This window comes from Spinacia oleracea, chromosome 3, assembly GCF_020520425.1.
Source record: "Spinacia oleracea cultivar Varoflay chromosome 3, BTI_SOV_V1, whole genome shotgun sequence".
NCBI lineage: Eukaryota > Viridiplantae > Streptophyta > Magnoliopsida > Caryophyllales > Amaranthaceae > Spinacia > Spinacia oleracea.
In genome coordinates this window covers 41,175,517-41,200,530 of record NC_079489.1, presented here as the reverse complement: position 1 = coordinate 41,200,530, position 25,014 = coordinate 41,175,517, and the positions used below count along the sequence as shown (strand labels likewise).

At 38.1% G+C, this 25,014-nt stretch overlaps 1 long non-coding RNA gene across 2 annotated transcripts; it reads right to left on the bottom strand.

The window, feature by feature from the left end:
- Positions 1-5,559: 5,559 nt before the first annotated feature.
- Positions 5,560-8,573, bottom strand: LOC130468968 (uncharacterized). Of its 2 annotated transcripts, XR_008929341.1 has the most exons (4): positions 8,379-8,573; positions 8,024-8,198; positions 6,509-6,598; positions 5,560-6,355 (listed from the first exon to the last, which is right to left on the bottom strand). It is a non-coding gene; the product is annotated as an uncharacterized lncRNA (long non-coding RNA). The 2 variants fall into 2 exon arrangements; XR_008929340.1 differs by having other exon boundaries at positions 5,560-6,598.
- Between the last annotated feature and the right edge of the window lie 16,441 nt (positions 8,574-25,014).

The following is a 25,014-nucleotide window of genomic DNA, read 5'->3' as shown; positions in this document are numbered from 1 at the left end:
ATGGTGGATTTTAATCATAGATACCTAATTAAACTATTAATTAATTATGAAAATCAAATTAATTCTAAATTATTCGAATTTCAACAAATTAATCATAATTACGAATTAGGTTGTATAATTAACAAGGCTAGGCATTCAAACTTGTTAAACATATACTGTAGGTCAATCAAAAATTCAAGATTTATCAACAAGAATCGCAAATACTTAATTTAACATCTTAAATTTACAAACTTTTGCGTTCGAAAAACTAAAACCTCCGAAAAGTCATAGTTAGGCTTCGAATTTGGGAATTCTGGGTTCGGCCGAAAAGTACTATTTTTGTCAAAATTTTAGAAAGCCTTTTACATGCGAAATTGACAAAAAAATCACTCGATTTGGATGAGTAACGAAGAACCTGCCGAAAAACTGCGTACATATAATTAAATAAACGCAATTTGCAATTAATTAACAATTACGAAAATTAATCACCCATTTTAATTCCTTGCAAATTTGTAATATTTAACCATGTTTATGCAATTTAGATTATGAAAATAATAAGAGGCTCCTGATACCACTGTTAGGTTATGATACATATGACAAAAGATAAATCATGTGGAAAAACCTTAATGCCAGGAAACATATTATTTACACATAATCATTTAGCATAATTTAGGTACATACACTTTGTAGCGTGCCCTCCCTAGCTGCGCCCGAACCGAACAAGAACAAGTCTTCAGGACTCCAAGTGTCGTCCCTCCGTAGATAGTCCACAGTACGTCCGGATCCGCCTCAAGATTGACCAACTAGAATCACCCTTAAGGTTACTAGGAAATTTCGGCTATTGTGTAGCAAGTGTATGGCTGATTTTTTTTTTCAAAAACTTACCTTTAGAATACTTCAATTGTCTCTATAAATTATGACCCTAGGCTCTTATTTATAGAGGTATGGAAAGGGAATTGGAATCCTACTAGGATACGAATTAATTAAACTAGAATCCTATAAGAACTCTAATTAATTAATTTATCCTTTTAGGATTAGGAATTTAATCATATACCAAATCCTAATAGCTTTAGGAATCCTGCATGAACACAAACACACACACGCACGACAACCCACGAGGGGCGCCTATGCGCGCGCGCGCTCAGCCCACGCCACGAGGCCCGCAACGCAGCCATGGCCTTGGCGCGCGCTGGGCCTGCCTTGCGGTGGGCCTGGGCGCTGCCTTGGCTTGGCGTGTGGCGCGCGTTTGGCTTGCTGGGCGATGGCCCGGCTTCGTGCTGGGCCTTCGTCCGGCAGGCCTCGTCCGATGCTTATTCGATCGATACGCTTCCGATTAAATTCCCGGTTCCGGAATTCATTTCCGATACGAACAATATTTAATATTTCCAATTCCGGAATTAATTTCCGTTTCGAACAAATATTTAATATTTCCGTTTCTGGAATTATTTTCCGATTCCGATAATATTTCCTATTCTGACAATATTTCCGTTTCCGGCAATATTTCCGATTCCGGCAATATTTCCATTTCCGATAATATTTTCCGATACGTACCATGTTTCCGTTTCCGGCAACATCTACGACTTGGATAATATTTATATTTCCGATACGATCCATATTTCCGTTTCCGGTAATATCATCGTTTCCGGAGTATTCTTTTCTTGCTTGTGACGATCTCAGCTCCCACTGAAACCAAGATCCGTCGATTCCAAATATCCATAGATGGAGTATTTAATGTCATTAAATACTTGATCCGTTTACGTACTATTTGTGTGACCCTACGGGTTCAGTCAAGAGTAAGCTTTGGATTAATATCATTAATTCCACTTGAACTGAAGCGGCCTCTAGCTAGGCATTCAGCTCACTTGATCTCACTGAATTATTAACTTGTTAATTAATACTGAACCGCATTTATTAGACTTCTCATTGAATGCATACTTGGACCAAGGGCATTATTTCCTTCATTCATGCATCCATTTCACCCACATTCTATCCTGTTTCATAGCCAAAGCCCAGCAATGCTTAAGAACAACTGCTTTTTTCCAAATGGTCAGATCCTTTAGGTTCCAACCACCACAACTTTTAGGGAGGCAAATTTGATCCCAAGCAACAAGAGCTTTCCTAGAGCCATTATCAGTACCTGCCCAAAGGAAACACCTACACAATCTTTGAATCTCCTTCATCACCTTTTTTGGCATGACAAAAATTTGACACCAGTACAGCTGAATCCCACACAAAACAGACTTGATGAGTTGGAGCCTGCTTGCATAGGAGAGAAGTTTAGCTGACCAGCTTTGAATTCTTGCTACAGTTTTCTCAATTAAGGGTTTACATTCTGCATAACTTAGTTTCCTTGTGGTGAGAGGAACACCCAGGTATTTGAAAGGGAAGGTTCCCCTCAAAATACCTAGATCAGTAGAGAGTATCTCAGCAAAGGAATCTGACACTCATGAAAGTACACTTCACTTTTCTGCATATTTGCCACCAAACCAGAAGCTTCTGAGAATTTTGTGAAGGCATGAAACATAGCCATAATAGAGGGATTGTCAGCTCTGGAGAACATCAAAAGGTCATCTGCAAACATCATGTGTGTAATCCCTAGTCTCTTACATTTTGGGTGGTGCTTAAAATCAGGCCCAAGGTTAGAGAGACACCTTGGGAGGTATTCCATTCCAATGGCAAAGAGAAATGGTGACATGGGGTCCCCTTGCCTGAGACCCTTCTTAGCTTGAATAGGAGGAGAAGGAAATCCATTGACCAGAATGGAGTAAGAAATAGTATTCAAGGACTACAAATTTATCAGGAAAGCCCAATTCAGACATCATACTCTGCAGGAAAGGCCATTCAATGGAGTCATATGCCTTTTTAAGATCAACTTTAATCATGCACCTTGGAGATATATGCTTCCTAGAGTAGAATTTTACAAGTTCAGAGGCAAGCAAAATGTTATCTGAAATGTTCCTGCCAATAGACAGTAAAGTTTGATGTTCAATACCTAGGTAAATTGTATAAGGAATAGAATTCAACCAATATAGATACATAGATATCTTGAGGATGAAAACCATGAAGACTTTGGAAGTGCTTCAAGAACATACGAGTTACAGGTTAGCTACGACGAATTAAAAATTCCCAAGTATGGTTTGAGGCCATATAAAATGGTTTGAGGCCATTTTATATGAAATATCCCCATCTTAAAGAATCAAATCTACGATTTGATTGATTTGCATAAAGGGTTCACTCCCATTGGTTGCAAACATGTTTTCTAAACATACAAGGTTGATTTGCATAAAGGGTTCACTCCCATTGGTTGCAAATATGTTTTCAAAACATACAAAGATGATATTGTATACACATACAAAAGAAAAGCTAGATTGGTGGTTAAATATTATAAACGACTTCAAGGAGTTGATAATGTTGAAATCTTTTTCACCAAGTCGGAATTCATGAACTATTTTGGATAAATCTAGCAATCATTGCATATGGAAATATGGGAATAGGAAAACGAAACACCTTCCTCAATTGGACTTGTAGAAAAGAATTGTGTACATCACACAATGTACAAGTTTTGAATGCTAGATAAAAGAGCAAGCTTAAGAAATCTATTCGTAGATTAAAGCATGCAAGTGGGAATTGGACCATATTTTTCAACAAGGCCATTGAGAAATCATAGCTTTATGAAAATATTTATCATCTTGTATATGAGGAGTTTAGTGGGAGCTAAGTCAAGTTTATTGGTTCTATATATATGAGATACATATCTCTCTATTGAAAATGACATTCAAATTCTAAATGGTTAGATTTGAAAGTATTTGTCAATATTAGAACCATGGCGAAACTTAGAACATAATGGGTTGAAGATCTATTGGATAGGATTTAAGCGTTGTTTGGATTATATAAAAGTCATTACTAAAAATCAAACACAAATGGGAGACTCAAAAGAGACTCTCAACCCATATGAGTAAGTCTAAGTAATGAATGCTTTAAGTAAGTATAAAGCTAGGCTGTTATTACTAAAGTTAAACATGAAGGACCTTGAAGAGGAACCTTCACCTTATATCACATGGCAATGCCAAGATTTTAGCAAGGTTCAGTATCTCTTGAAACATAAAAGCTAAAAGTTACATGGATAGATTTTAAAATGCGAATGGTTTTTGCATTACAATCAATCATGTATGATGTGATATATAGATCGCCAATATAACTCGTGAATATTGGATCGTGACGAGTTTGTACCAATCTCTCTTGATCTAAATCAAAGATCATTGGAATAATATCAAGAACATCCAATACATTTGGACATGTAGGATGAGCACTTGATTAGAGGAAGTGAAGATGAACTAAAGTTTTGATGCTACATGCATATACTAAACAAAAGTTGGATCTTGTTGTTAGGCAAACGACAAACATACACGGGAAATTAGGCGTCGTGATTAAAAGGTGGTAACATAGGTTCTAAACCATATGTGATGCATGGGAAACTGATAAATGATTAGTTTCCAATTTCTCAGTTGAAAGATGTATCTCCCACATATCTGTGAACTGGTTGGAGTATTCCAAGAGGGAAGCATCATTTGCAACTCTACATAATTGAAATGAATTCATTATTGCCTAAGAAGCAATAAAAGGGAATTGTTTCTAGTGGGATTTATTCAAAGAACTCAGGTTGATCACAAGTCTGCTATTTGGATGATTTTCTATTTTGAATATGAGAATCATTCTAATAGCGACGAAAGACTAGATCATTCTATAAACATATTCAAAGATCTTTTCATCTTACATCGAAAGGCTCACTACAAGAAAAATCACTTACAGAGGCAAACATAATTGCCTCTGAAAATGGGGATGTAGCCTCTAATGGCTTTCTGAAGCAAAAAAGTGGATGCCTCTAATAAGTCCATCGCTAATTAGTGGTTGCCTCTAAAGACCCCTTTTTGAGGCAATATAACGTGTTGCTTCTAAAAGCACACACATTTAGAGGCAACGATAAATATTTGCCTCAAAATATATTTAGAGACAATATAAAAATTGCTTCTGAAAGTCGCATATATTTAGAGGCAACCATATAACTTTGCCTCAAAATATAATTAGAGGGAATATAAAGTTGCCTCTAAATGCTACATATATTTCGAGGCAAAGACATATTTTTGCCTCAAAATATAATTAGAGGCAATATAAAGTCGCCTCTAAATGCTACATATATTTCGAGGCAAGGACATATTTTTGCCTCAAAATATAATTAGAGGCAATATATAAATTGGTTCTAAAAGTCGAATATATTTAGGGGAAACCACATAATCTTGCCTTGAAATATAATTAGAGGCAATAATTCCTCCAAAAGACACATATGTTTTGGGGCAACCATGTAATACCTCGAAATATAATTAGAGGTTGCCTCTAAAAGTCACATATGTTCGGGGACAATCAATATAATTTTGCCTCAAAATATAATTAGAGGCAATATTTTTTTTATAACGATATATAGATGCAATTTGAGACTTACATGAAAGGTTTTAGAGGCACCAAAAATATCTAGCGTATTATTTCATACATTTCCAAGCATGAATCACCTATAAGCTAATTTTTTGGTAAATAAGTAAATAATATTAACCAAAAGTGAACCAAATATTTGTACAAGCTCAACCAAATAAAAAAAACACCCTAGACCTTGCAACAACCTACAAGCCCATAACTACATAAAACTAAGCTAGTCAACCGAACTATAAAACCAATCCAAAAACCCCAAAGAAACAAAAACTATAGAAGTCAAACCAAGTAGGTCTAAAGTAGCTTTGTACAAACTAACCACACCACATGCTACATGTAACTCTTCTTCGTATTTGCAGTCACCCAAAAACAGCAGCAATGCACTGGAATAAACAGAATATCACCCATCAACAAAGTGGAGATCAGCAAGACAACAAGAATAGAACAGAGTATTGAGAGCAGCACAACACACAAACACAACAACCTAGTTCTGCAACTCAGGCTAAGATTAGAGACACCAAACCAACCAACCACCATTTTGTTTATGAAATATTTCGTTGGGTGTTCTTCGAGAGTGTTGGTGTCAAATAAATTTCCTGGCCTTGCATTCAGACAAAATAAATACGTTCAGTACAAAGGGAACACGACTCTACGCACAAAGATATTCATGAGCGTGTTGTCTACTGTATAACTTATACTATGATACTACCATTAGTACCATACGCTTCCTTGTCTTCAATTCCCATAAACAATTATCACAATCTCAATTTTAATCTCAATCTCACAATCCTGTCACCATCATATATAGATCACTGTGTGGCGCTTCAAGAACTAGAGTATCCGGTCCCGTGTTAGTTAAGTTCCCCAACATCACTACTAGTAGGAACCTGTCCAACTTTTAAAAAAAATTATTCAACTCTATGTTAATTATTTTAATGTACGCATGTCATAGCTTAAAAATTAAAAAAAATATGGCACTGATCAACGAGGCAAAGCATCTAATACAAAGAATCTTAAACCACCTAGTACAGAGAATTGAAAATCATACCTCTTTGTAAATAGGAGGAGGTTTGTCAGCCATTCGAGTCCGACAACGCACAATTTTGACCCCAAATCTGCCCAATCTCTCCTTCTTCACCTGGACATAGAGTAGTTACATTAAAATTTGAAACTTTAGAGGAAAATGTTTATTAAACTTATTTTAATGTTTCTATGATTCATTTAAATAAATAACTATTTGTTATATGTACTTAAATACTGCTCAAAAGGTTAAAAAAAGCTTCTAAAAGAAACTCCAAACTAAGCAATCTAACTGACATGTACAGTAAATTCAACTAGAAAACATAAGAAAAAGTTCAGCTAGAAAACATCAAAAAATTCAGCTAGAAAACATCAGTTCTCACTTGTATTAAGATCCCTATAAGAAGAAATTATGAATTTCACAAAAAGATAATATGCAGAAATTTCAATAGAATGAAAGATATATAGTAATGTATGTAGAAAGGGCATGAACTTGATTGTAGGTGAAGCCAATAATCCGTCAGCATGCTTAACACCCACAGTTCCACCCTTATCAATCTTCCTCCTACCACCCAAGAGGGAAAAACAAAAAGAAAAAAGAATGGTCTATCAGTCTATCACGGTAGTAGGATATCTATGGAGTCCAATAGTGTGTTGTGATCAGTGTTACCTAATTCTCTAATCACCCCCACGAACTGCATACTGAAAAGGCGAATTATAACATGAAAATGGTACAATTTCGGTCTAATTTAGCAAATTAAGTAGCGAATTGCGTACCTGTACCCAGTCTCATACTAGCGAATTAGGTAACACCGGTTGTGATGTTGATGATGCATTGTTGGACAATGAAACATCTCAATAACCTTTGCATATGGTATCAATAATTTAATAATGAGGTTGCTTTCTTTCAGCCGGTGAAAAAGTCATATGTTTAGATGACACTAAATTTAACGCTGCTAGCTGACACTGGCAAGACGTAGTGACAATTCTCACTTGAGCTGCAATCTACCGGAAGTGATGCAAACTGATGCCTAACTGGCCTACGATAGACCTGGTCGTATGACTTGAATAAGAATGTCTAGAATCCAAGCAGAATTGACCACTGCTACTTTTAATCTCACTCAAATGGTATCCTAACCAATTTAAGCATTTGATGAAAACTAGTGAGGACAACTCGTTATAAGAGAAAGCCCCTGTCATGGCTATGGATTAAAAGATCAACCGCATCGTGTAAGTCAAATATACCAACAAAAAAACTATATAGTACATCAATCAATCAAAGAGAGGAAAAGGAATTAGATCAAAATTTATTCCCCAATATAGAATCCTTTCATATATCACACTATGATTTTATCACATAATCTAATAATCACCAAATTAACTAAGTATCAGCAGAAATCCTAGAACAATAAATAGCAAGTTTAAATAAAATGAAAATCCAAATACATTAAAATTTTTGAAGGCAATTGATAAATTGAAAAAAAGCCAGTAAAGTTAAAGAAATCCCAGACAGATCGAACAAAAAGAAGATAAAAAGAATGACCTTTCACCCAAAATGGTGGGAAGAATAAACGGAAGGGCTAGATTTAGCAGAATCGTCATGGATGCCGGAAGAGTCAGTGATGGTATGAGAAGCTCCAAATTTTTTTCTCTACTGCTATTCCCATCACCATCGCTGGTATTTATCGATCATCTCCTATCATTAATTTTGCAGAGTTCTGCAAATGCATGTAAGGTCAGCAAAGCCCACCTCAATTAAGAACATATATCTTGCAAAGAAAAATTAAGAACATATAAAACCTAAGATCTAAACCGTAATCATATATTAATTTAGAAAACCTAACATATAAACTTGAAACTAATGCAAATCAATAAAATTTAGGTTTTAAATTACAAACCTTGAAGCGAAAGGAGGAGAGCAGAGCGCGGTGGCGGTGCGGGGAGGAGGAAGAGTAGAGAGCAGCGGCGTCGCGACATAGGAGGGCGGAGCGGCAAAGAAGGGTGAGTGTGTATGCTGTGAATTTTCTTCAATGTCGCTCTCCAGAAAAGAAAGAAAGTGGAGGAAGGAGGAGCGGGAAAATGAGACAAAAAATCACCTCTTACTTCGTTTAGAAACCTAAGTTTGTGCTGCCTCTATTTTTAGAGAACTTTGTACGACCCGTTTTTAAATGAGCAGTTTTTAGAGAACTTTGTACGACCCGTTTTTAAACGAGCAGCAATTGAGATTAGGAGTGGCAATTGATCGGACTCGGGCCAGATGTAGTAAACGCGAATCTAATTCATTTAAAATTCGGACTCCAAAATTGCATCTATATCCAAATCTATTTAAAATTCGGACTCCAAAATTGCACCCATATCCAAATCTTATTTCTCATTTACCAAATATAATGAGTTTCTAATAAATTAATAAATTACAAATATACGCGCTTTAATTAAATATATTAGATTAAATTGGGAACTTTCTTTTTTTTTAAAAAAAAGTTATGTACGAAAAATAGTACACTTTGAAATAGTTTCGGGTCGGATTTGGACTCGGATTCGGACTCGGATCGGGTTCAGGTCGGAGTCTCTACATATTCTATATGAATTCGGATTCGGATTTTTTTAATCGGATTCAGATTCGGACTTCTTTTTCTCGGATTCAGATTGAATTTTTTCCTTCAGATCGGGACGGACTCGGTTCGGATTCGGATGTGATTGTCATCCCTACTTGAGATCAAAGTCCGCACTTGAAGTCAAGTGCTTCCAATTTTTTAAAATGAGTTGCACTTGTGAAAATGTATTTTTAATTTTTCTTTAAAGTGCATCAATGGCTACCATTTTACTAAATGAGTAGTACTCAAAGATTTTTCTACTAGTGACTATATAACTTCTACCCAAACTAACATGATCCGATGCATAACAAACTTGTCAATTTTCCATACTTAAGTTGGAAACATTCATCTGGTGAAATTTGTAGGGTTGGAGAATTATAAGTCTTGTACTACTGGAAACTTCAAACAGTCGGAAAAATTGCAACAATATGCAGATCAATGATTGTCATTGTGCCTGCTCTATAGGTTCACTTCGCTTTAATTCTTACAGGTAAAGGTTCATGGAAATTTGAATGCAAATTAATGGCTTAGCAGAGTTTGAGAACTATGAGTCTTATAAGGTTTGGCAAATTACAAACTATTGTAGGAATCTATAACCAGTATAGGAAAATCATTGTATAATATTATCAAGATATCAATTATATCTACAATTATAATTGTATAAGATAACAAGAATAAAACATCAAAACTCTATAATATATGTACGAGCCGTTCTCTTAACCTAAAAAACTAATGCTCACGTTCAATAATAAATTCAAAAAAAAGTTAAAATAAGGTCTTATCAGGTTAATAAGTTTCAACAAATTTCAACATATCATGTCAATAAGTTTACTCTCTTGCAATCATGTATGGTTAGATCCAAATAGTTCAATTCAGGTCAATCAACTTTAATCAGTTCCAAATAGTAGAATCCTGATTTTAATAACCTTGTTGTACTCCCCAAATCCTAAAATACATGTTACACTCACATATGCACAAAATAGTACGAGGTTGAAATTAGGATAGAAACCAGGACATTATAAGTTGTAGTGAAGGAAATAATGCCCTTGGTCCAAGTATGCATTCAATGTTAAGTCTAATAAATGCGGTTCAGTATTAATTAACAAGTTAATCATTCACTGAGATCAAGTGAGCTGAATGCCTAGCTAGAGGCCGCTTCAGTTCAAGTGGAATTAATGATATTAATCCACAACTTACTCTTGACTGAACCCGTAGGGTCACACAAATAGTACGTAAACGAATCAAGTATTTAATGGCATTAAATACTCCATCTATGGATATTCGGAATCGACGGATCTTGGTTTCAGTGGGAGCTGAGATCATCACAAGCAAGAAATGAATACTCCGGAAACGATGATATTGCCGGAAACGGAAATATGGATCGCATCGGAAATATAAATATTATCCAAGTCGTAGATGTTGCCGGAAACGGGAACATGGTACGTATCGGAAAATATTATCGGAAATGGAAATATTGCCGGAATCGGAAATATTGCCGGAAACGGAAATATTGTCAGAATCGGAAATATTATCGGAATCGGAAAATAATTCCGGAAACGGAAATATTAAATATTTATTCGAAACGGAAATTAATTCCGGAATCGGAAATATTAAATATTGTTCGTATCGGAAATGAATTCCGGAATCGGGAATTTAATCGGAAGCGTATCGTACGAATTAGCATCGAACGAGGCCCGCTAGACGAAGGCCCAGCACGAAGCCAGGCCATCTCCCAGCGAGCCACACGCACCATCGCACGCCAAGCCTCGACCAGGCCCAACGCAAGGCCAGGCCCAGCCAAGGCCAAGGGCGCGCGCGCGAGAACACAGCAGCAATGGGCCGAGCGATGTGCGCCTAGCGTGGGCCGCAAGGCTTGCGCGGGTGTACGGTGCTCGTACAATGCTCGTGCGGGAATCCTAAATCATTCGGGATTCGAAATATGATTAAATCCTAAAACTATTAGATAATGATTACTTAATAGAGTCCTAGCAGGATTCTAGTTAAACTAATTAATATCCTAATAGGATTATAATTCCTTTTCCATACCTCTATAAATAAGTGCCTAGGGTCATAATTTATATACACAATTGAAGTATTCAAAGGGTAAGTTTTTGAAAGAAAAATCAGCCATACACTTGCAAACACAATAGCCGAAGTTCCTAGTAACCTTAAGGGCGATTCTAGTTGGTCTAACTTGAGGCGGATCCGGACGTACTGTGGACTATCTACGGAGGGACGACATTTGGAGTCCTAAAGACTTGTTCTTGTTCTGTTCGGGCGCAGCTAGGGAGGGCACGCTACAAAGTGTATGCTCCTAAATTATGCTAAATGATTATGTGTAAATAATATGTTTCCTGGCATTAAGGTTTTTCCGCATGATTTATGTTTTGTCATATGTATCATAACCTATCAATGGTATCAAAGCCTCTTATTATTTTCATAATCTAAATTGCATAAACATGGTTAAATTTTACAAATTTGCAAGGAATTAAAAGGGGTGATTAATTTTCGTAATTGTTAATTAATTGCAAATTGCATTTATTTAATTATATGTACGCAGTTTTTCGGCAGTTTCTTCGTTACTCATCCAAATCGAGTGATTTTTTTGTCAATTCCGCATGTAAAAGGCATTCTAAAATTTTGAAGCCTAACTATGACTTTTCGGAGGTTTTAGTTTTTCGAACGCAAAAGTTTGTAAATTTAAGATGTTAAATTAAGTATTTGCGATTCTTGTTTATAAATGTTGAATTTTTGATTGACCTACTGTATATGTTTAACAAGTTTGAATGCCTAGCCTTGTTAATTATGCAATCTAATTTGTAATTATGATTAATTTGTTGAAAATTGGAATAATTTAGAATTAATTTGATTTTCATAATTAATTAATAATTTAATTAGATACCTATGATTAAAAACCACCATAAAAATTGTAAATTTGTGTTAAATTTTAAATTTTTATGACCTAGATTTGAATCCATGTTAATCTGAAATCAATTAATTAATAAATTTTCGATTTTTCGCCCTAAAATTATGAAATTAATATGATTTATTAATTTGTCATTAATTTTGAAAATAAATTTTTTATTTTTATGCGATTCGCTCATATAACTTGCACGCACAAAGCAATGGACGCTACGTGTTACCCTTAAGGGGTGTTGTATAGTGCGGGCATGCGACGACGAGCAAGGGAGCTCGTCGCCCATGCGGTACGAATGCAGCGAGCAAGGTTATGGTGCACGAGCACAAGGCAGCAGCCCTGCCTTGTATCGTGTGCTATGTGCGATGGGCGAATGGGCGAGGGCGAGGAGCAAGGCAGCGAGCAGTTGCGTGCAACGCGCACTGCCTCGCGCAGCGATCGAAGCCTCGCGCGCAGCGAGCGCTAGCTCGCGTGCGACCAGCCCTACGCCTGCATCGAAGCCTCGCGCGCAGCGAGCGCTGGCTCGCGTGCGACGAGCGCTGGCGCGCGCAGCGAGCAGTAGCTAGCGTGCTTCGATGATGCCTTGCGATGGTGAGCAGCAGCAGACACGACGCAGCACATAGGCTGCGCGCACATGGCCAGCAATGGCTGCGTGCGTGTGGCCTATGGCTGTGCGTTGCGTGGTGATGTTGCGTGCCTTGTGTTACGATTAGATCGTTTTAAAAATTTTAATTTGACATTTTCAGTTTATGTAATTTTAATTAATTTTAAAATTAATAATTTAAATTGTTTTCTTGGATTTTAATTTTGAATATTATAATTATAATAAATTTCATTTATTCTAATTATTTTACTAAAATTAAAATCATGAATTAATTTAAATACGACTGAAAATAAATTAAATAAGCGGATTCAATTATAAATTTATATGAGCTTTAAATTTTAATTAAATCTGTATGTTTCCGGTTAGACTAGAAATACATTTTTATGTTTAAAATTAGTAAAGCATATGAATTTATTGGTTTTAGTGGGAGCATTTTTAGTCATAAACTCTTGATTAGGTCTACAAATCCCTTAAGGTTAAACAACTTGATTAGAATTAATAAGGACTGAATAATTGGTAGATTATTGGTGTCCTTGATTAATTGCTGCAAATATTTATGTGATGCATAACGTGTGTTACTAACCAGCTATGTGGGCCATTCATGATAATGAATGGGTGAATGGTATATATTGTATATGTACTGTTTTGCAGGTTATGAAGTGACTAGTATGGCCCAAATAGGATAGAAAATGTGGTATGCGTACCATTAATTTGAATGTAATTGGTCTAAAGCACCAAAATTGTTTTTCAATTCAAATATGGTCTGCGTACCATCAAATAGTTGTAATTAGTTTAATTATAGCTTATCCTATTTGAAGAAAATGGTGCCTCCCACGGAGATTTTCAAGACGGACTTTGAAGTTGAAGCTTCAAGATGAAGTCGGGCCATACTAGATCACATTTATCTTATGCATGTTTTAAGTTATTTATTTCTTTTAAATATGTCTTAAATATGCATGAGATCAAAGCTTGATTATGTTGCATGATTAAGGATTTTAGTTCACTTAAAATCTAACCAACATAGTAAGAGCCTTAAGTTCCAAACTTAAAATTGAGTTAAAAGGTGCCATGCCAAAATAACACTTACTTGGATATCCTTTCTTCATCGATCTTAGTAATAGTTTTCCGCCATAGCGAGGTGTTACTTATCGATACTAAAGGGGTAAGGTACACAAATAATTGTGAGTACATAATAGTTTTGGTGAAACTCAACGATATAAGTAAGGAGTCCTTTTATGTCGTGGCAAAATCGATAGGTGTAGACACCTACTTTTGTCCCCATTCCCGAAAGGGAAGGTTCGATTACGAGAACATAAAATCTCCACTTGGCAACGCATCTCCTATAAAATAACGAATCTCAATCACCCTTTTCATTTCACCCGAAGCCTGCTATTTATAGAAACCTGCTATTATGGAAACCTGCTAAAAATAGTAACTGTCGTAAAGGGTAGTTGCTAAAAGTAGTAAGAATAAAAAGATAGAAACCTGTCAGAATTAGGTGTTGCACTCCAACATAAATCCTAAAAGAGATAGAAATTGTAAAAGGAATTCTATTCCTATCGCAGTTCGATAAAAGAGTTAACGTATTAATTAAACTCATAACGAACCTAGAGTTCGTAAAGGGCCCAGACGCATTCCGTCGTAAATTGATACGCACCAAATTACTCGGATTAAGTCTCTTAATGAACTTCGTACTCTAGAGTCCAATCTGACAAAGAATTCTGCCATACCCTATTTTCAACGCCCAGCCCCGGGCGCCGAAATCTTTGATGCCCAGAGCTGTGCGCCGAAAATACCTGGGACGGATTCTTTTCCTAAACCGTTTCATATTCAAATTCCCGAAAAACTATCTTTCTACGCCACTCTTTCCTATAAATAGACCCCTAAGTTCGACGTGAAAAACACACAACACACAATTATATTCTTAGTATTGACTCTAAACCCCTAAACCTAAGCCTCACGCTGCAAAACTGATCACGCGTTCTGTCGCAATCGATCCATAAATTGAACAGAACGTATCCCGTCCCAAAATTTGAGATTTGTTAAATAAAAGGAGAAATAACAAAGTCAAAGTGGTTAGTTTTCTTAGAACCGTGACGCACCTCTCAAGGGTGCGTCGTAATGTGTCCCTTTTCCATGGTTTAATTGCTTTCCTCGCCCTTTTATGAACTGTTAAACTAACTAAAATCTGATTGTTCGATCACGCTTAATAAATATGATATTTTTGGGAAATTGGATTATCATGCTAGGTCCCTTAAAACAATATAAATCAGATAATCGCGTTCGATCTAGTACTATATGTTGCATATTGATAAAATCAACTCAGATTAGTTTAATAGTTAACGCATGTCCCTTCAATTATTTATGCTGAGCTAGTAAGGATATCCTGCCTCTGGAGTTATCGAAGAGCGAGTACTCCTCTCGGTAGTTACAGTCCCCCGAACCCTCAATCTCTACCCTGCGGGTGTACGTTGAGCGATCCCCACCACCAGGGATCACAAGGGAACCTACGGCCGTCGTGGTCAAACATAATTGCACTCCCTTTATATCATGATAACCGGGTTTTGTCAGTTTTTCTCATTGTCGTTAAAAACTGAATGGCGACTCCTATATTACTAGTCAATTGGGTGTAAACTCACAGGAAATCCAATTACACTTGATTTGACAAAAAGAAGCGTCACACCCACGAGGGACGAGGTCACGCATTAGCCTCGTGCTTTTTCGACCCCCTCACAGTGGCGACTCCACTGGGGATAGTGAAGGAAATACTCGTGCTTGTAGGTAATCAAAATAGCCGAAGGGTGAAACGATCCTACCCCGCGTTTATTTCCCAATCAAGTTGGGACGACCTGAAAATTAGCGTATTAATGTGAACGGACAGAACCGCATAACGAATCTCACTCCCTCGGGAGTTGGGACTAAGGATACCTTTTTTCGCCAATAGGGGGGTACACACGCCGCGCATGTTGCCCACTCGGTACTTGTGCAGGTAGTACACCTATCCCGAACCCAATCGCTCGCTCATTAGGTCCCTCTCGCCTGCATGCCCCCTTGGCTTGCACTTGCGGGTTGGCCTCTTGAGCGAAATTCGTCTGTTGAAGACACTACCTCGACCGGGGCATGTGTTGGATCTACGATAGAAGCGGTACCAAGCCAGGCGCAAATAACTACCCATAGAAGCCTATTATAAACTACATGACATGTTATTATTGCCTCATGATGGAATGTTAGTTATGTGTAGCGAAATATATGATGTGTGACAGACTATCCTAGAAAAACCAACGACCTTAAAAATTGCCCAAACATTCATAAACCAATTTACCAAAGAGTTATACCGAAATACGTGTTCAGCAAACCCGAACGATCGCCAAAAAAATAAGCGACGCTCGGGACGGCCTGTAACGAATCCCACAAACGATGCACGACGCGTAAAGGACGTTATAAGGCAAGCATGCAAAATTAAAGTCGCAAAAACAAAAGTATACGCAAACAGAAAACGAGAACCAGCCAGGGACGCATTTTCAACGCCCCTGGCTGGGCGCCAAAATTTCTCACGCCCACTGCTGGGCGCTGAAGTTGCTGCCTGGCCTTTTGGTCAGGCACAGCAGCCTCGGTGCCCGCGCATGAAAAAATATACGTAGCAAAAAAAACTTTTCGTAAAAATTGCTGCAAGGGCGTATGAAAAGGCACTCGACTCTAAAAGCGACTAAAAAATAAAAAATAAATAACTCTTTGTGTCGTTGTTAGGCCTCCTACGACGACAATGCTCGGCACCAAAACCGAGCATGCTAATTAAACGACCTTGAATGTCACATGGGCAAAATATTCAAAAAATGATGTTCGAATAAAGTCTTCAAGAAAAAAATAAATGTTCAAATAAATCCGAGTCTAGACTAGGCTATGCCAAAGTACAATCCAAATCCTAAGTCTTAGTTGTCTTATCCATAGAATCGGTCCTAATACTTGGTGTCGTTCTGCAAGCTAAAAGGTTAAACCATATTGAGTCTCCCTTCCTAACATTTAAATCAATGAGCACCCATATGTAATTGTCATCCCTTGCTAGGAATCCACGGCCTCAATACTCTCTCTCACCAATAAAAAGAATATATTATAGTATTTGCAAAATGGAAACGGTCACATTCGGGAAATCATTCCCCCATAGTCGCACAACCCCCAAAGTGAACCTAAGGTGTTAATACCATTGGCAAAGAAAAAATTAATGGCCTCAAGGCGTATAATCACATTGGGTCACGACTATCATAGTCCTCTCGAGTCACTCGCTCCTTGAAATACTACTAAGTACGGACTAAAAGATTTTCCATGAATGTAACATGACCAACCATGAAAATACCCAAATCGGCATACCATAAAGCTACCATTGGGGTAAAGCAATACACACTAAGAGAGAAGCCGCACTAATGATTCTAGTCTTGCAAAAATAAAAATTCGATCTCCCCAATTAACTACCTTGCCAACATTAAGCAAAATGGCGCATGACAAATGAACACCCAAGGGTTAAAATCTAAAGTGTCAACCAACGAAAGTTATGGTCCAATTAGCCTAATCTGAGAGTCGCTTGGTCAAGTATTATAGGCTTACGCCATGTCATTATTTTGAGTCTAAGCCACCTCCTTGTATTCATACACGGGTTATAATCAGAAAGATTAATGAAAGTTTGAGTCTAAATCACAACTTCCAATTAAATCCCGTAAAACCGGAATCTGAAAAGAAAAAAAATTATTTTCGATGTAATTCTTTCGTTAAATTTCAATAAGGTAAAAATAACATTTTGAATCTACGCTATTTGCACATTTTAAAAACGACTAAAAACGCTTGCAAAGTAAGACAATTTAAAGGTCCACCCTAGGCCCGCTAAAATTAAAGGTCCACTATAGGCCTACCAAACGAGGCTCACTCAGTCTCGCCTCGTGACTCAAATACCACAACCATCTACCTCTTAGCCCAAATAAAAAATGGAAGGATTTATGTTGGGGAGAAATCCCAAGCAAAAGAAAAAAAAAGAGAAAAGGGAGAACGAAAAGAGAGAGCCATGAAATACTTAGCCCGTACCTCCCAAAGTGCGAAATCTACCCAAGTAAAGGAAGGAAAAGAATTGAGTCAACCAATCCAAATCATAAAATTCTACGATGTATACCCTTTCCAATCCCTATGCTCTTAGAAGCCTTCGCTCTGGGGTCCCTGTTCAGCTCATTTAACCCATCCATGTTCTCATTGCCATAACCCAAGAAACCATTACCTCAACTCTTGTTTTTGAACTTGTTATCAACCGCAAACCACATACGGCCATTGACACGTGTGTCATACCCATTATTTTCAAAACCTGCTCTTACACCACCATTAGCATAATGACCATATAACTTGTATGGATACATCCTGTTGATATACCCTTGAGCCATCCCCATGCTACTCATTGGCCTTGGTTGATGTAAACTCGTGACACTAAGCACGAAGCTGCAAATTGTGAGCCCTAGCAGATGTAATCCTCATGCTTGACTAATACCTATACAAATTATCCTATCTCATTCAACCCATCTTTCAAGCCGTCTTAAGTCACGAATAAAAAAGAAAACAAATGAAAAGTACAAAAAAAAATAAAAAAATAAAAGCAAATTTGCCAAAGCGCCTCTAAAGTTGGTCTAAAAAGAAAAAGAAGCATTTAGCGCACCAAAAAAGATCCGCCCAGAAATAATTTTCAGCGCCCACAGCTGGGCGCTGAAATCTTTAGCGCCCCAGACTGGGCGCTTAATCTCTCTGCTTGCCAAATTTTGTCCAGAAGTGCTCGTCATTTTATCCGCACATACACGGAAAAATAACGAACACTTGGAGGGGTACAACACGTATTCAGGTATACGTACCAAAAAACACATGAAAAGAAAATACATGTACTTAAAAAATAAAACAAAATTTTGGCTTACGGCAAAGCAGCAGATTAAAATAATAATGAACCTCACTTATCTCATCCTATTTCAAACATTACGGTTCCACCTCAGAACGTACTTGTTTAAAATCGGCATTCTAAGAAACCATTTTCTAGGCTAAGAACTACGCAAGACCTGATTCCAAATTAAATCTATTTAAGGCGGATACGTAGGCAATCCATGATTCGGTCCAACCAATTTGACAAAAATATTAAAGCCTATAGAAAAACAAGAATAAAAAATAGAAGTCCCTTATTGAAATTTAATTACTTGCAATCCAAGTCGAAAGAAAAATTTAAGTCAAAAGGAAGAATCTAAGTCATCAAAATGCCAAAATTAATGAGCACACATCGAAAAATAATAAGGGCACGTACCCTTGCCAGAAGGAGCACTCACACTCCTAGGCACTTAGCCAAGACTCAAAAAAATCGCTTTGCCTCAATTGAATGGGGGCTAGCGCAAGCGTCCATGACCTCTAAAGTACTCGACTTGACCCTCCCTAAAGCGAACTAACTCACTTAAATACTTTCTTTCACCACTAGACATAGTCGTTCGCCTAAAGACCTTCTTTCACCACTAGACACAGTCATAATCGCCAACAAGTAGTAAAGGCAGTAAGCTTGCAAAAAAGAGGATTGTTCTACGGCATCGCCCCATCGTTCCTTCGAACTCAGGGCACCCGTTCATGGTAATTCAAATGCTCGCTAATCCCCTTCGGAAAAAAAATCAGACATTGTCAATAGGACTTGGCACTTAACCAAGGCTCACCCTACTCAGACATATGACACGGGCATCCAAAAATCGAAATCTGAAAGCATCATTAATGGGAAGACATAACAGCAACCGGGGGCAAAAAAATTGAAATGAAAGAGCTAGGGAAAGAACTAAGTATACCTTGACCTTTTGTATAGACATACACCAAGTAAATCTAAGTCAATTTGAAAAAGGTTTATATTCCCGCAATTCTAGAAAAGATGGCCCTAAAAGCCTAAAGCAAATGCCAAACGGGCACAAGTGTATCTTGACGCCTGCACCCTGACTCCCAGCAAATCCTTAGACAGCATTCCAAAAATCGTAACAGTATTTTGATTCACTCATGTAATCCTGTGCGAACCCTTCTATAAGTCAACCTACTTAGGACACCTCGGATTGTACACAGTAGGATTCGGATTTTAAATAATTTTCAAATAATTGTCAAAGACTTTTTCGAACGTAATAAAGTGTCGTTGGTTTAAGCTAAGTATGCGTTTATCTCAATGTTGCAAGTAAGTCAAAAGATTTCCAAATATGATTATGGGTAAAGAAAGGCACCTAGCTTTTGGACAAGGCACACTTCAACATGTGACTACCTTGACCATGGCAATGTCGCACAATACGACATTTACAAGAGAAGCAGCAAAATCACTACTCGAACGTACCTCGCACTAAACGAGTCTGGTTCAAACTATTCATGATCCATGTCACCATGAATGCATAAAAACGTATGCAAAGCATTATAGCACCAAACCAATCCCGTAGCTACAATTGGGGGCTTGAGAAAAACACTCTGAAAATGCTCGAAGTTACGATTTTATCGCAAATTCTTGGCGCTAATGCTATACATACGTCATAGGGGCACAATCCTAAGCTTTAATCGTGTAAAACGAACCTTAGAACGGTTACAACCCCTCCCAAATTCTAAAGCACTACATAGAATATATAAAGTCACCCCACTAACAAGGGTAACTGAAAATCGTGAGTCACCAAAACTCCGATCAAACTACTGCACATAACGCTCGCCCTACAAGCGCCCGTTACACAGTCTAAGTCGTTCCAAAGCAAAAGCGAAAGAAAAAATCAAGAAAGAAAAAACTGTCAAAATTCTGCCCAGAAATCAATTTCAACGCCCAGAGCTGGGCGCCGATATCTTTAACGCCCCAGCCTGGGCGCTGAATCTTTCTGCTAGCCAAGTTTTGCCCAGATATAAAAATAAGAAAGAAACACCTATGAATCCTCGCATCGAACGAAGTAATAAGCCGTGCAAACCCACGCAGAAGGTGCTACACTTGTTCGAACACCTGAACGAGGCGTGATGAAGTACTCCAATGCAAAAAATAATAATGATATCCCAACACCTGGAGGAATGTTCTAAGACACGCTGTTAGGCCACACAAGCCTACGTCGCACCATAAGTTCAACCATCCCACGGTACAAGTCTAAAAACGAGTAAGGCATATTGCACTAATGTAGGCACGACCAAAGAGCATGTGTAAAAGAGGCAAAGACTACTCATCGCCCAAATTCAAAATGCAAGCCACACGACTTCTACATTAAGGATTAAAGGTAGCAAAACATTACCTACCACGGAAGGGATAGCTCGCACCTACACGAGCGGAACCCCAAGGTATCTTTCTCGAAAGAACCTACAAAATCGTATGCCAAAAGGAAGCATCCCAACATGCATACTTGGGGGCTCCAAGCTATGAAACAACCATAGCAAAATAAAAAAAAATCTCGAAGCAAATGTTTGAAAAATCAAAAGGGCACGATGTTTGAGCCCACTTCATGAATGGGCCTGAACCCTATCAAGCTTCTAAGCAAACTATTCAAAATCAGTCGTTGCTCAAAAAAAAAAATGAAACAATTCAAGCAAACTGATTAATAGACCGCACACCACGGCCATTTTATGAACGCTCGGTCGCACACACATATCATCTTTTCTAAGTATCGAACATTTACGAACGCATTCAAAAGAAAAAGAAAAAAAAAGAGGAAAACGGACGAACAAGAGGCCGGCTGTGTCATCAAGAAACCTCGCCAGAAATTATTTTTAGCGCCCAGCGCTGGGCGCCGAAATCATTAACGCCCAGGCATGGGCGCCGAAAATGATTCCAGACCCAAAAAACAGCTCTGACTTCTATAGGGCCCTGCCATATTTATTCGACTTGAAAATTGCCGATTCCTTTACTGAAAGTCGCACCTCACGGCTTTGTTAAGAGTAGCACACCACTACAAAGATCGCTCGCACTTACGAGCACAATCCCAAACACGATCAAGGACATTACAGAATGCGTATCCCCAAGGAACCTCGTTGACAAGAAATGACCGTCAAGCACGAATGTTTGGTGGCTCGAAAAAATATATCTTAAAAGGAAGTATGCAAAGTTAAAACAATATTCCCAGACTACGCTGTACGAAGTCCCGTGTTTGGATAATCTCAAAAAAAAAAAAAACCGGTTTACGACCTCAAGACAAAGGTCGCCGTTGATACTTATACATAGTCCCCTAATCAAGGACCCAGGTAATGGCAAAATTGAGCCATAAAGACTAGCTCAAAACCATGAAAGAAGATTACCACAAGACAATGGTCCGTCTAAGCACGTTGTCAACCCACATTCAGGTTGCAACTAAATCCGAGCATCCCTCGAAAGAATTCGATCCTGCAAGAATGAATGAAAAGAAATTCTCAAGAGAAATCACAAGAAAAAAATGAAATAGGGACTTGTCCACCTCAATCAGGCAAGACCGCGGCACGCGAATCCCAAATCAAAAAGACGAGTTCAGGTTCGCTCACCTCCAGCGAGCGGGGCGTCCACCCTTAGCGGACAGGGCTCGCCCACCTTCAGCGGGCGGGGTCTGCGTCACTAGCCGCGCAGGTCCTCAGTTTTCGAAAAATAAAGTCTTCAAATTCAAAATAGGCTCGCCATCTTCAGCCGGCGGGGTCTACGTCACAAACCACGTAGGTCCTTATTTTCAAAAAGCGCAAACAAATTTCAAAATAGATTCGTCCACTTCTATCGGACGGGGTGTCCACCCTTAGCAGACAGGCTCGCCATCTTTAGCCGGCGGGGTCTGCGCCACTAACCGCGCAGGTCCTTAGTCGCGGCAGCGATAACTTTTTCTGGTTTTCCCTTTTTCCAAAAATTAAAGGATCGGTTTTCCCTTTTTCCAAAAATTAAAGGATCGGTTTTCCCTTTTTCCAAAAATTAAAGGATCGGTTTTCCCTTTTTCCAAAAATTAAAGGATCGGTTTTCCCTTTTTCCAAAAATTAAAGGATTGGTTTTCCCTTTTTTCCAAAAATTAAAGGATCGGTTTTCCCTTTTTCCAAAAATTAAAGGATCGGTTTTCCCTTTTTCCAAAAATTAAAGGATCGATTTTCCCTTTTTCCAAAAATTAAAGGATCGGTTTTCCCTTTTTCCAAAAATTAAAGGATTGGTTTTCCGTTTAGCCAAAAATGAACGATGTGCTGGATTTTCCTTCGTTTTACGTCCCATAAAAACAAGGGGGTTTTTCTCGTTTAGCTAAAAATGAGAATCTTTAAAAACATTTTTACCTCGTGGTTGGGCTTGGCCAGGCCCAATTACACTTTATAGCTTTGATTTCGAAAACATCTGTAGCTACTCCCAATGACAAAGTGAGGGAGTTTCTACGCCTCTTTAGATACTTCCAATGACAAAGTGAGGGAGTATTCTATACTATCCGTTGACAAATCCCAATGACACGTGAGGGATATGTCGACATTTCAAGTGATGACCCTTAAGTCAAATGTTATCACTCGGGGGCTCGTGAGACCCTCGCAAAACAGGTCACATGCACCATGGCTTGTGTGACGCACTCCGTCTAATACTTTGACCATCGTCTTACTCCAAGACTCAGTCAAAGTGGGGGCTAACTGTAGACACCTACTTTTGTCCCCATTCCCGAAAGGGAAGGTTCGATGATGAGAACATAAAATCTCCACTTGGCAACACATCTCCTATAAAATAACGAATCTCAATCACCCTTTTCATTTCACCCGAAGCCTGCTATTTATAGAAACCTGCTATTATGGAAACCTGCTAAAAATAGTAACTGCCGTAAAGGGTAGTTGCTAAAAGTAGTAAGAATAAAAAGATAGAAACTTGTCAGAATTAGGTGTTGCACTCCAACATAAATCCTAAAAGAGATAGAAATTGTAAAAGGAATTCTATTCCTATCGCAGTTCGATAAAAGAGTTAACGTATTAATTAAAATCATAACGAACCTAGAGTTCGTAAAAGGCCCAGACGCATTCCGTCGTAAATTGATACGCACGAAATAACTCGGATTAAGTCTCTTAATGAACTCCGTACTCTAGAGTCCAATCTGACAAAGAATGCTGCCAGACCCTATTTTCAACGCCCAGCCCTGGGCGCCAAAATCTTTGACGCCCAGAGCTGGGCACCGAAAATACCTGGGACGGATTCTTTTCCTAAACCGTTTCGTATCCAAATTCCTGAAAAACTATCTTTCTACGCCACTCTTTCCTATAAATAGACCCCTAAGTTCGACGTGAAAAACACACAACACACAATTATATTCTGAGTATTGACTCTAAACCCCTAAGCCTAAGCCTCACGCTGCAAAACTGATCACGCGTTCTGTCGCAATCGATCCATAAATCGAACAGAACGTATCCCGTCCCATAATTTGAGATTCGTTAAATAAAAGGAGAAATAGCAAAGTCGAAGTGGTTAGTTTTCTGAGAACCGTGACGCACCTCTCAAGGGTGCGTCGTAATGTGTCCCTTTTCCATGGTTTAATTGCTTTCCTCGCCCTTTTATGAACTGTTAAACTAACTAAAATCTGATTGTTCGATCACGCTTAATAAATATGATATTTTTGGGAAATTGGATTATCATGCTAGGTCCCTTAAAACAATCTAAATCAGATAATCGCGTTCGATCTAGTACTATATGTTGCATATTAATAAAATTAACTCATATTAGTTTAATAGTTAACGCATGTCCCTTCAATTATTTATGCTGAGCTAGTAAGGATATCCTGTCTCTGGAGTTATCGAAGAGTGAGTACTCCTCTCGGTAGTTACAGTCCCCCGAACCCTCAATCTCTACCCTGCGGGTGTACGTTGAGCGATCCCCACCACTAGGGATCACAAGGGAACCTACGGCCGTCGTGGTCAAACATAATTGCACTCCCTGTATATCACAATAACCGGGTTTTGTCAGTTTTTCTCATTGTCGTTAAAAACTGAATGGCGACTCCTATATTACTAGTCAATTGGGTGTAAACTCACAGGAAATCCAATTACACTTGATTTGACAAAAAGAAGCGTCACACCCACGAGAGACGAGGTCACGCATTAGCCTCGTGCTTTTTCGACCCCCTCACAATAGGTTTACCTAATAAGTTCTTAGACGTGCCTATCAACCAATAATAGTTTCTAGACTATTAGCAAAAGGCTTTTGCTTACCTAAAAGATTTTAGAATTAAGTCTAAATACATAATGTGCTTAATTCTTCAATGGATTTTAGGATCTTGGAATCATTTTATTCACACCTGCCGGAACACATAACTTGAATAGAATGCTTAATGAACATTGAATTATGCATGTATGCTAGAATTTAAGTTTATTAAGAGAAACTGTGAATGATTATTTATTTGTTTATTCTTTTCAATTGTAGTTTTAATTATGGCAAACAACAATTCATTCAACATTCGATCAATTCTCGAAAAGGAGAA